This window comes from Chenopodium quinoa, unplaced genomic scaffold (genome assembly GCF_001683475.1).
Source record: "Chenopodium quinoa cultivar QQ74 unplaced genomic scaffold, ASM168347v1, whole genome shotgun sequence".
Classification (NCBI taxonomy): domain Eukaryota; kingdom Viridiplantae; phylum Streptophyta; class Magnoliopsida; order Caryophyllales; family Amaranthaceae; genus Chenopodium; species Chenopodium quinoa.
The window spans coordinates 1,820,736-1,834,826 of NW_018743331.1; positions in this window are offsets into that span (position 1 = coordinate 1,820,736).

Here is a 14,091-nt window from a genome sequence, read left to right on the forward strand (position 1 = left end):
AAGGCCTAACCGCATAAGTTTAACTTTTAAGTAACTTTATTCAAACAGAGGTTTGGAATGATGTAGAGATAAATATATGTATGGTGAAATGAAGACACTTCACATGTTCACTTGAAGACTTGAAGATGCAATTTCAGTTTAGGAGGATCGAAGACCAACAAATGATATTTTACTACATATTAGAAGATATCCAACTATATTGGATTCATTGTTGCGGCACTAGAAGATCTCAAGTTATGTATTCATCAAGGGGAGAAAATACGCGCTGCACTCTTTTTCCCTTGACCATGGTTTTGTCCTACATTGGGTTTTCCTGGTAAGGTTTTTAATGAGGCAGCATCTCGAGCGAATTAAGAAGAATGTTGTACTCTTTTTCTTTCATTAGGTTTTTATCTCACAGGGTTTTTCCAAATAAGGTTTTAACGAGGCACACTCTTCGATAATGGACATCCAAGGGGGAGTGTTATGAAATATTGTGTGGATATCCATTATCCTCCTTTTATCATTTCGGAATATTCTAGATCTAGGGTTTATTATTATCTAAGCAATACCTTGTTATATTATATGTATATATATCCCCCACTCTATGGAATATGACATACTAATTTATACTCTCCCCAATTTCTCTCCTATCTCTCTTTATTTTCTCTTCCCCTTTTTTTTTTTTTTAATTTTTAATTTTTTTTTTATTTTGAAAACGACTGAAATTACATTAATTAAACTGAGTTTACAACAAACGAAAGGAAAGTATGGTAACATAAGTCAATTACAAGTTGTCATGTCTTAAATGTGGTTAGGATGAGTTTTCCTCAAAAAAAAAATGTGGTTAGTATGACTTTTTTGTTGTGGCCATTATGGAAAATGAATTGTGTCATGTGAAATGTGAACTATGCAATTGTATAGGTAGTGTTACCTTTGTGGTTTTAACATCAGCTGACGGTCACCTACATTTTATTATAAATACAGTTGCAGACTAGCAAGTGGAGGTATGAGTTAGTTAATTGTATGAGTTGGTCAGTGATATGTGTAAAACAGAAAAATATTAGTGAATAACTTTGGAAGTGACAACTTTAATACTTTTTATTTTTTTTTTTGAAAAAAAACCCATCTAGATCATCCGAAGAAATTTCCAAAATGCGAGGAGGGATTACGTCACTCCACACCCATTGGCCAAACTCCCATGGTTGAAAGTAAGTCAATTTGTGTGCTATATTATTACCCCCTTGCTTTACAAAAGACCATGCATAAATCACTAATAAAATTAGAAGAAAAAAAATCTAGAATATCCTTTATAATCAGATGAAAGGAACTAGAGCCATACAAACACTTCCTCATCGCCTCAATCACCACTAGATTATCACTCTCGATCCCAGTGCAGCTCATGCCCTTGTGTCTCGCAATCTTCATACCCTAGAATACCGCTTTCACCTCTGCAATCTTAGTCTATCATTTTTTCACTCCACTATACCACAGCTCCCCAAAGCACCACCTCCTCAATATTCCTGCAGACTGTTCCCCCAAGACACCAGCATCAACAATAATTTTAACCACACCAGATGCCGGAGGAGACCTGCCACATAGACACTCTTTCCACCCCTTCGTTTCCCATGTTATTCAACTTTCCCAACTTTAATCTTCAAAGCATAGGCAACAATTTGCTCAACATTCGGATTTTCACCCTCAATCATCCATTTATTCCTTGCGCTCACATAGCCCAGCACATGGTAATTAAACTCACCATATCCTCTCCAAAATTACCAAAACAGTGCTCCCACCAGTCACCCATACTACAAAGAGAGTTAGACAAAACCATAGAATAATTGCACTTACTCCAAATTGCTCGGGCTAAACTGCAATCTTTTAACGCATGCATGACAGACTCTTCTTCTCTCTAGCAAACACCACAAGCTAGTAGCCAGGGTACAAACTAGCTACAAAAAAATTAGCTTTAAAATCTTATGTGGCCAAAAAAGCTACTTTGCTAATTAGCTTACCATTGGAGTTACTCTAATACCCCATTTGTTCCTTTTATTAGATACATTTTGACTTTATACCCTAGTGTCCCAACCAGTCTAGCGAACACCCACCCAAACCTTAATTCTAACTCTCGAACCCCACTTATTTGGCGAACTCCCACCCAAACCCCAACCCTTACTCTCAAACCACAATTATGTGGCAAACTCCCACGTAGCCCTAACCTAGCCGATCGATCGAACCCACACAACTCCCACCCACCCTATGACCACCCAGCCCTCCACACCAAAATTGACGCCCCAATCTTTTTATTAAATTATTTATTATAGTTAAAATTAAAATAATTTTTTTATATTTAAAATTAATATTAAGCTATATTTTGTTATTAATTAAGTCAATTCTTATATAATTGAGAGTTAATTATAGTATAAGTCAATTGATGATTTCTTTAACCGGTCACAAGTCAAATCTAGTACTTAAATTATTTATGGAATATATACATCAATGCCAGACTTATTTTTTAATTCATTAAAGTTGACTTAATATTGGAAGATCACCTAAAGTTCGACTTATTGTGGTTATTTTTTTCATTATTTTATTACATTAGACTTTTCTTTTACTAATTATCTGTATATGCATTTCTATTTTACACAAATATCTTCCATACGAGAATGAAAAAAAAAATGGTGCATTATCTCACCAAGAATCAACACGAACTTTTTTAGTGTGTTATTTATACTTATGGATTATTGATTGGTTATTATTTATTGATAATTAATAGTTATATATTTAAGTAAATATAAAAATATGATATTTAATTATATTTTTTCTAACGGATAAATCACAAAAGAAGATCAAAAGAAAAATGTGAATGAAAATGTCCAAATGGTGCAATTAAAGAAAGGGAGAAAGTATTTAACAAATTATATAAAATTATTTACGAATTAACAAATTACATAACTATTTAACAATTATATAAATAAATAATTTTTTTTTTTAATTATCATTTCCCCCGAGCCTCCAAAATGTCAAAAACGGCTCTGATTGTTCCATACTAAAATCAAAATCTTACAACAAATTGCCATTCATATTAAAATCAACAAATTGCCCTTGAAACCATGACGAAAATCCTTCATCTTCTTCTTGATTAGAGATTCATTAACACCAATTTCACCCTCTGGATAATAAACTGTGTTTCCCACCCAATCCCCACTGTATTTCAATTCCCTTGCAACAACAACACAATTAGAATCAGATAGAAAAATAGGATCATCAAATTTGTCTTTGTTTCCATTCAACGTGATTTACAAATTGGACTATTTTAGCTTAAGAAAGCAAGACATGTGGTATCTATTGATGTGTCTAATGAATCCTTATTGTCAAAGCTTAAAATATAATTTGAAAAGGCTAAACTAGATTTTTCTTTGGTTGTTGAACACATTGAATTGTTATGTAATAAGCTTGAGGACAAGGAAAATGACTTAATTGATTATAAGATACACATGGATAGAACTCTATCTTCATGCTCAGAATACCTTAAACCATTTGACTTCTGCAACTGGATACAATAGCAGGGTAGGCCTTTGTTACAAAGGTATAGGCACAGGCGTAGCCAGTGAGGGACAAGGGGGACAATTGTCCCCCATTTTTGTAAAAAAAAAAAAAAAAAAAAAAATCAAGTTGTAGAACTTTCTCAATATGGGACGCAGGATCAAAACATTTCTTAATCTATTTTAGCCCTTTTTGAATATGTAAAGTTGAGTTAGATTCTTGCTTACATGCAACAATCTTTTTCTTTTATTTTACTATTCTATGTACAATTGTACATATGTGCATAACTATTTTCCTTTTTATTTATTTATTTATTTATTATTATTATTATTATTATGGAAAAATTACAAAAATCTACAAAGTCAATCTATTTACAAATAATTAGTGGGGGAGCCGAGATACAATCTGGACACCCACCCCTCTAACTATAGCGAAATCGATCCTGCTGAAGGTGTGAGCAGCTGCACGAGCACCTCTATCCTAAGTCTTAGCGAACGCCTGAATCCGTTTCACCAACGCAATAACATCCTTCTCTAATTCCCCCAATGAAGAATAAGAGAAAGGAAGAAAACCATAGCCTATAGCCCTGCAACCCGCCCCATACTTGCCCCACTTCCCCTGAGCAACAACCGACACAACACGACCAGGAACGAAGTCATACCACCCTCATTGTGTTAAGGGAAAAGACCCCGTCAAGTCAACACACACATCAAGGCCTCTGTCCCAAGAATACAACAACACATCTGCAGATCGAAGAGCCCCATTGTTTCCTCCAGTTGACCAACATTAACCTCCTTTCTTGCAGAAATCCCAGACCGAAAACAAATATCAACAAGGGTATCGTGAACAACATTATGTCGATGTTTAATACCCACCATCCTAGCACATGACACTGCATGATCCCCAATAATATCCCCATCTAAAACCCTTGATCAAACTGAACATGGTGTCAAAATGGAGAATAAAGCAAAACCCAATCGGTAGCATAGAACAGAACGGTAAGTCTTACCATTTATAGTCTGACCCAACCTTGATATTGGGACTGCCCGCAACCAGGCAGAAGTGTGAAGACCAGAAGACTGCAAACACGACGTAAGGAAAGCATAACGCCGAATATCACCCACTGAATAAACACCTAGTCCTCCATAAGCAAAAGGTAAGGTGGCAAGTTGCCATTGTCAATCACCAAAACCACGCCCCAAAGCAGTTACAATGCGCTCCAATGAAGCCCGAAGGGCCACATCAAAAGAAAGTTGGGCCGCTTCAAAAGACGAGGGGGACAAGTGTGCATAGTAAAGTAGAGTTTTGAAACCCCAGTACACGCACGAAGTAATAATAGCTCACATTGGGGATCCTCAAACTTAGCAACAACATCCATTAGCTCTATTTTCTCAACGTTCACATGGAGCCCGAGCCGAGGTCCTTCTGTCAAAATCAACTCCATAACCTTTCCTACCACCATGGTGTCACCCATAAAATAGTGTCGTTATCTAAATACCAAGCCTGCAAACATAAGTCAAAAGAATCCCTAATTCGACACACTAACGGATGAAGAATCAAAGCAGAAAGCAAAGGGCAAGAGGATCACCCTGTTGAACCCCTTGACATGACCATAAGGTATGCTCCCCATAAAAAATCCTGATTGGAGTAGAGTAACAGAATTTAACCCAACGTGGGAGAGTAGGACAACGTAGACGAACCTCACGCAACAAAGTCGTATGATCAACCAAATTGAAGGCATTATGGAAATCCACCAAAAACATAGAGAGACCAACATCACTACCACGAGCCTCCACCAAATGATTAACAGCATGAAGAATAGCCTCCCTGCCCGTCGGCACCCCAACACCAAACTGAAGATCTCCTAAATAGCTTCCCAAACGTGGACCAATTAAAGCAGCCCCAACCTTTGAAACCAGGCTCCTCCAAACAATACCCACAACAATAGGATGAATACCACCACCAGACTTAACAAGTGTCGTGAGAGGAGCACTAGCAATATATTCTCCTAACTCAGCAGGGCATTTCCCATCGAGAAAGAGATTAAGCACTTGCGTAATAGAGTCCACTAACTCATTTGAAACCGCAGCAGTAGCACCACTCAAGCAATCCATAAGGTGTTGAGCACGCAAACCGTCTCTACTGTATGACGTACCACGCAGAAAACTCCTAATCTGGTCCAAAACAACAACAGCAGTAACAATAAGGGATTGATCAACAGGGATATCAGGTAAGGTAAGAGCCAGAAATGAAGGGTGCTTAGCTTGTAAAGCTGCAAGAGTAGCATCATTGTAAGGGCAAGAGTAGCATCATAAAATAATAATAATAATAATAATAATAATAATAATAATAATAATGATAATAATAATAAAATTTTGAGGTGAAATAATAATTATTATTACTATTACTACGGAGTAGAATATATTTTTGCCACTTTTATAAGTACAAAATTCAGGTTGTATCCAACATTATCATTGATATACAGTATAAACCGATCTTTTTAAGAATTGCAAAATGTTGAACTAAATGAACTTCGGCTCAGATAGTTAATATTCCAAACAAACGTTGATATTCCAAACAAACGAATTCTAATTAATAAAACATCTTAAACAATGCAAGAACTAGTACTAAAACATAACATGCATTGACTATATCATATCATACACTTGAACAATCAACGTAATTCGACCTCCATTAACTTCGAAGCGAGTTATTAATTCTTCTGTTCTTCCTACTTCTTCTGCCTCTTCTAGTTGCCTTCCTCTTCGACACGAACTCCTTACGAGAATAATTGTGATCATCAACGCGGCAAATATCCTCATATAAACTACCCAAACATTCGTCCATGGTAAAGTTGTAAGGAGACACAACCTCGTGATCACTATCTTCCATATAATACTTAACACCATTGTTGTCGACGACAGGAGGGCTAGTAAGAAAACTCGGGATGGGGTTAGGATAATTAAAGGGACGTACGAGCATTGGTGGTGGATAAACAGGTACACGTCTTGGATAGCATAAAATTGGTACATGGCTTGGATAACAAATTATCGGTCGAATTGATGGTATGAAATTGTGAGAAACAATGGCAACCATTTTTCTTAGGTTAGTTTTCTAATATGTTGTTTCAGGTAAACTAAATGAACTCAAGAAAGAATAATTTTGAGGAATATTTGCTAGTGTTTTTTGTCATGGAGGTCTAGTTCTGATTGCTAGAGGTATATATAGAAATATACGTTTAGGTTAATTCTTAGTCGGTTATGTAGGAAAATTTTATTTTTGATAGGATAAGTTTAATTTCTCTGTAGGATTTTACACATTCTATTAATTAGGAAAGTTATAGAGTAGTATTTTTTCTTATACTCGTTTAAAGTGATTTTAAATTTTTTAATAGATTTAAACTGATTTGTTTTTAATTGTAATTTACTTTATTTTATACCCAATATTTGAAGATATTGTTTATTGGGTAAAAATTTATAGAAGTGTGATAATGCTTATAAAAAAAAGAAGGAAGTCATGCACTCATGCTCATTATAAAAATAACATGTTATTCAAAAAAAAAAAAAAAAAAAAAAAAAAAAAAAAAAAACAATGTGTGTGCCAAGTAAGTCATTTATTTAGCTTTTACTTGCATAGTTGTATTTGTGCCAAGTCATTTATTTTATAAGTAAAGTGTTTTATTGAAAAATTAGGGTGAGGTTTAGCTTCACTAAATTGATATATGAGATTGGAGTTTAATCATAAGTTTATTATTGTAATTATGTTAGGTTATATATTGGGCTGGATTGGTCGATTTAGAGTTGGAACGGGTCAAAAGTGAGGTTGTGTATAAATTAATCACCTTATATTATGAAGGGTGAAAATGGGTCGAGGGTCAATAACAGCATAGAGGCCAATAAATTTAAGCTAACAAGAAAAGATGGTAACGAAGATAGACAAGAGTGAGTACAAGTGATTATAAAAGTTACATGTACTTTTCTATATCATATTTTTTCCCCCAAAATTTTTGGGATATCTTATCGGCATGTACTATATTGGCCTTATTCAATAATCATGTCTATTAAAACACCTTAAATTTGACAACTTTTAACCATTAATATTTAACTTAATTAATATACTTGCAACTTCAAAGTACAAAAGTCATCACGTTGTATCCAACCTTATTGAGCACACATCATTTTGTGAATAAGATCAACCTTCTATTGGAGAGAACTAAGCTAAGCTAGCTAATAATAGTTCAAAAAAATACCATAAATTGAGTTCTAACCATTAAGCATCAAACTAAAAAACGCAAGAAACTACATAAAAAGAAGATTATGTATTAAGCACAACATTACTTATATGTATCATCTACATCATACACTTGAATTTATACTTGATTATTAGACCTCCATTAACTTCTAAGCAAGCTTAATTAAACTGTTACTTCTACTGTTCTCCCTTCTTCGTCTTCTTCTTTTTCTGTAAGGCAGCATTCCGTAGTAAATCATAGAAGTCCTCATGCTTATTAATAGGTAAACAATGACAAACACACACAACCCAAATGGAAAGAACTTTTAATTTGGAAAGGTTGTGGATGTAACTTTTACTTGCAAATAGTTTGCTTTTGTGCCTAGCTAGTTATTATTCTATTTTTTCTGTCGGTAGAGTATTTTATTGACAAATTAGGGTGAGATTTAATTTCATAAAATTGATAAAATTCTTATACATTCTACGATAATGTATGTAAACAACAGTGAAACATTTTCAATCTCGTCCAAATACTAGTAGCTAGAGAGTATTCAAGCAGGCAGTCTAAGATGCGCTATAACATGAGCCGCTTTATTAGCTTACTTATATATATGCACTAAATTAAACATCATCAAATAGACTAACAATGGAAAGAGCTACTCTAATAAAGACACCTAAAAAAGAGAACCACCTAAAATCTTCTCCAACAATTTAAATACTTGCAATGCCATTCTGGGAGCAGCATAATTTTTCGTTTATGTTTATTGTTCATGTCTTTGCAATATCTATCAAGGTACATGTCAAAATAAATAAATAAAAATAAAAAATAGAAAAAAACAGGTATCAAAGTATACAAATTTCACATCATCATTATATCCAACCTAACACACCTCACACCTTCATTTTCCGGATATTCCTTTTGGTATACACGAGTCTTATGTACATAATTGCAAAAATTATTATTATGAACTAAATAAACTCCAAAAACTTTCCTAATAATCTCATACATATGGAAATTTACAATTTTCTATGAATTTATGAATTAGCTAGGTTTTGAAAATTAATTTGTCACGTAATAATAATAATTATGTTTTATCTTAATTATTACTTCCTCCATCTCCTATTCTTCGTTTCAATTTTCTTTTAAGTCCGTCCCTTTAATACATATATGACTACACATTTACCGTTACAACCATCCCATTAACTCCATCACTTTTCTCTCATTATATTTTTCCAACTAAAAACTAATAAAGTAACATTACCTTATGAAGCAAAAAAAAAAAGGGACAAAGGGAGCAATACGGAGTACAATATATTTTACAGAAATTGATATAAAACATTATTATTGATATACACGCATCTTTTTCAGAAATTGCAAAAAAAACTTGAACTAATTAAATGAACTTCGAATTAGGTAATTTTTCATTAGACACACAAGAACTAGAAATAATACGTCTTAGACAATCCAATAACTAGCAATAAACACAACATGCATTGACTGTATCATCTACGTAATTAGGCCTCCAATAACTTCGAAGCTACTTATTAATTCTTCTGTTCCTCCTACTTATCGTCTCTTCTAGTCTTCTTCTTCGAGCCGGTATCACGAGAGTAATTGTGATCGTCATACAGACTGTTGGTAAAATACCAACAGTCTTCATCTAGACTGTTGGTAAAATACCTGTCGATTCCAATAAAATAATAAAGAGGATGAAAGGGAAAATACTTGATTGAAGATCTCAATAATACAACTGTGCTGCAGAACAAATCTACTGCATTAGAAGCGAAATATGCCACCACCAGTTCAGGTTTTCTGATGACGCACGCCCCCCAATGTTAACACAATTCTCCTCGTAATTTCTGTACCCGAACTCGAAAAGTGGAATTACTCAAGAACTGTTCAAATCTCAAAGGGTAGGTTTGTTTTTGTGTGTTTAGGTTTTCAATAATGAAAATAACGTGTGTATAAAACACGAGTTAAGGAGTAGTATTATAGGAGAAGAAAGAAAAAGAAACAAAACAAGGTAAGCCTTCCACGCAAAGCCCAAACTCACGGCCGAGCTATAGCTCTCTCGCATGAGAGCTCTAGCTCGGCCCTGCCGTAGGCTTTCTGGGCAGCGAGCTATAGCTATCTCGCATGAGAGCTACAGCTTGGACCTGCTGCAAGCCATTCTAGCATCGAGCTATAACTCCCTTGCTAGCTCGGTCTTGCATGGCTTACTAATCTTGCGTACTACATCTCTTTTCAGCTAGCTCCTTGCATACATCGGCACCAAAGTGACCACACTCACTTAACAACACTCTGATTTGCATTACAAGGATTAGCAAAACTCCAATAATTTCCCACTAATGCAAACGGACTAGAGATCACGAAATCTGAACAGTAAAATGAAAGGTTAGGTACTTATACTAGTATCCATAAGGTTTGAACTAATACCTTAGTGACACAGGTATTCAACACCCTTCTGGTGAGTGTCCAAAGGTTTCAACTCCCAAGGTTGAAGAAGAAACATGTATCACATACTTCACCTTTAGAGCTTGAGCAATTTCGCCAGTCTTGGCCAACACATCTGGCTCTCATGAGTACTTCAGGGAAAACAATACCACATTTTTCCCTTGAAGGAGGCCACCCCTCGTACTCACGTAGGTGTTCCGTCTGTGTATAAATTACACATTCCCAGCACATCTAAGGTCTTTCCCTGTAGGCTTAAAACACATTCAAGCACCTTGCAAACCCAAGATTCTCTATGCAATGGAATAAGAACATTAAGAACATAAAGTTCAACCCTATCAACTCAACGGTGCATCTATCAATCCACTGCTCAACGAGCTCTTAGGCTAGATGCATTAAGGGATACTCCCAACCTCAGTCATTCGGTACCACTATCGTTCCCTACTCGAGTAATATCAAGGCTAGTGATTCTAATTTATTTAAGGATCACTATCGTTCCCTACTCTTGAGCAACTGGGCTAGTAGTATTAAGATCAAGCAATGCTCAACCTTCCACCTTCGGTGTCATTATCAATCCCACTCTAAGAGCCACTGGGCTAAAGGTCTTAAATCCACTTAAGAACCATCATCAATTCCTGATCAAAGAATTATTGGAAAAATGACATTAAGAGCCACGCTCAACCTCACTGAATCTACATGGTCAACAAACCACTCAAAAACAGTTATAGATTCAACAAACTCAAATAGTGTAAATCCAACAATGAGTCAACCAAAACAAGGCTCTAGACTCATTCTGAACAAAAGTTCAACAAATCAAAGCACTTCGGTGTGTCCATGTAAGCTGTCTCAATTGACCACCCAACCTAGGACACATTAAGAGCACTTAAAGCTCAACCTCTAAACATCTAGCAACAAGTCTACCAAAGCATCTCATAACCATATAAATTAGAGGGTTATCAGCCAGATCACTTCATAACGTAGACTCGTTATTTAAAACTTCGTCACTGGAATAAATTAAAATACCACACAAGATCTTAAATACATTTTCTTAGACAATTAAGCATTTACCTGTGCTTCATCCTTGTATAAGGACCTACTTGATTCTTCTTTGCTTTCACATACTCTAACATGAGTATCACCTCCACAAGATCTGTCTAACTCTGTCACTACATCTTTAGTTCCTGACAACATACATAAACACTTGTGAAAAATAATGTAGAGAACATGAGCATCAACTTACCCCCACAATGGACAAACTTTCAGAGATTAATTTTGCAACAATCATCTTCTTGACACACGTCATCCAATCTAATGAACCTTGCTTCATAATGCATAGTGTACAACAATTTGTTTTGCAACTCACTCGAAACAGAGCACCACTCTTCATCATGTAAAAACCATACACTGAAGAGGATCAACTAATCATCGTTGTTCATTCAATCATTGTCCTTAGATCCTACTGAGACAAGTACTTGAGATTCTTTCTCACTTAACCTTCATCCCTACATTAATCAAAACTCAAACAATAGTTCAGTAATTCTCTATTGACAAACAGAATAAACGATGAATTTCCCAACAAAACATTTCATGTCAAGAATAATAATTTATTATCTCATTTAGCTTGCAAAGTATTAGCACATTTGAATCAAACATCAAAGGCTAAGAACACAAAATTAGCTCTGGCTTAAACATGATAAACATAATTTACCAAAACACTTTCCCTACATCACGAAAATGAGATTAATGCGTACCTTTATCGGTTCATTGGCTTACTGCCTAGACTGCTTATCTCATTATCTCGTACTTGTTTCTTAGCTTTGAGACATTTATACATCTTTATCTCAAATGAACAACAAGAATGTGAAGTTAACAGCATACGGTCATTCTAGCATATGAACACTATCAATGCAAACCATATTAACATCACAATGCAGCAAGAAAGTTCAACACACATGCCAAGACAAACTTAACGTAATAAAAGTTTGGGTACTAACATTTGACCCCCATTCACCACACATATCACAAAGGATATAACATCATGAGAAAAAGTACCTCATCTTCTAAGTTGTCACTTGTGTATACATTTTAAATACACACTCTTGATTAATAATCAATTATGCTAAGAAGCTTAAGCAACCTTACTGTAAAACAGACAACCTTAGAACAAAACAGGTGAGACACAAAAGTGGGTCAGCATCAAACTTACAGAATATATCTTGACATCACATTATCTTACCTTCAGCCCATTTCCAATCAACCACCTTAAAAGATACTTACAAACGATGGATATATTATAGCAAGACAAGACATACTATTCTCAAGCATATAAGGCTTAATAGGAGCGCACTTTCACATTTAACATGCTTCTTTCCACAACTAGTTAATCAAGGCTTATTCATATGGCTAGGATTTTTCATCCACCACTACTTGAATATATACCACACAACAATCCATCTACACCTTTCAATCAGAAAGTAAAACCAAGATGATACACAACTAGCTCAAGCTTTAATCAAATACACCTTAGATGATGCACTCATCAACTTTATTGGCTAGAAGAAAGCTTAGGAAGCAAGAACAAATTCTATGACCGAGCAAGACTAGCATGTCATGTCATAGGAAAACATATACTTGAGACATTTCATATGATCCTACATATCAAAGCCATACATGATAAACGTAGCAGATATTTAGCATACACATCACCCGAAGTCCCACAAGCCTTCATGCTTTACGTGAAACACATATAGAAATCAATTCTGAATTATTGGAAACCCCCACATTACGCATACCACAAAAATAGGGAGTATCATGCATATTCTTGGGTGAACTACTTATTAAACAAATAAACAGCTGAAACATATCTACAACCCCACATTATAAATATTCAAGAACATTCATAAACATTGAAGACATATGGAATCTTAATTCCCATTCTTACCTCATGTGGGGCACTTATCCTTTAAACTTGCATGATCATTCTGGCTTTGCTAAGTCAAACCTTTTTCTTCTGCTAATAAGCACGAAAATCAACTCGGTCTCATTTAGACCATCAACAAGAAAAATAATTGCTACACCTCTAGTAAATTAAATACATTTCAAGTTCATGAACAAAGCTAATTAAGATCACAAGAATTAAAGTTAATAATTCTAAATCTCTTTTTAATCTAAAAAGGGACACTTACAAGCTTATCACATACTCCGTGCTCAACAAAACATTATCCATGATTAGGAATAAGGTCAACAAAACACTATCGTAAGATAGAACACATATCATCCCTAATCTACTAGGACATACAAATCACATGTAAAGTCCAAGAACATAAATAAATTATCATTGGGCAAAACATACATTAGCAGAGGTCAATTACTTGCAAAACAACAAATCAACAAGCAAATAGCCACAGATAAAAGTCTCTTACGAAAAACTTCCTTCTCAAAACCACTCATCAACAAGAGTAAAACTAACTTATTAGTTACTCTCAAAATCTAACTCAACTACCCCCACAATGCACCACAATTCTTCATATATAATAAAAAAAATTATGTATACTCGGGGCACATAATAATAATCAACATATTATGTGAAGTTCGAATTAAATAATTAAATTGAGAAGGAACTTATCTGATATCTTGATTATAATCATATGCCATAATATCTCGCCACTAGCTGCGTCACTCATGAATCGTCATCGAGGCTTTATCTCAAACAATTTTGAAATTAATCCACTTTATTACAATTTGATTTGTATAGCAAATAAATCTCCCATAACTGACTTGACCGCAACAAATTAATCATGATATTAAACCTTGAAGAGATTAAGCCCAACTTGACAGCAACTTTACTAATCATGGTATATGGTTTTGATGACAGATGCGCATAG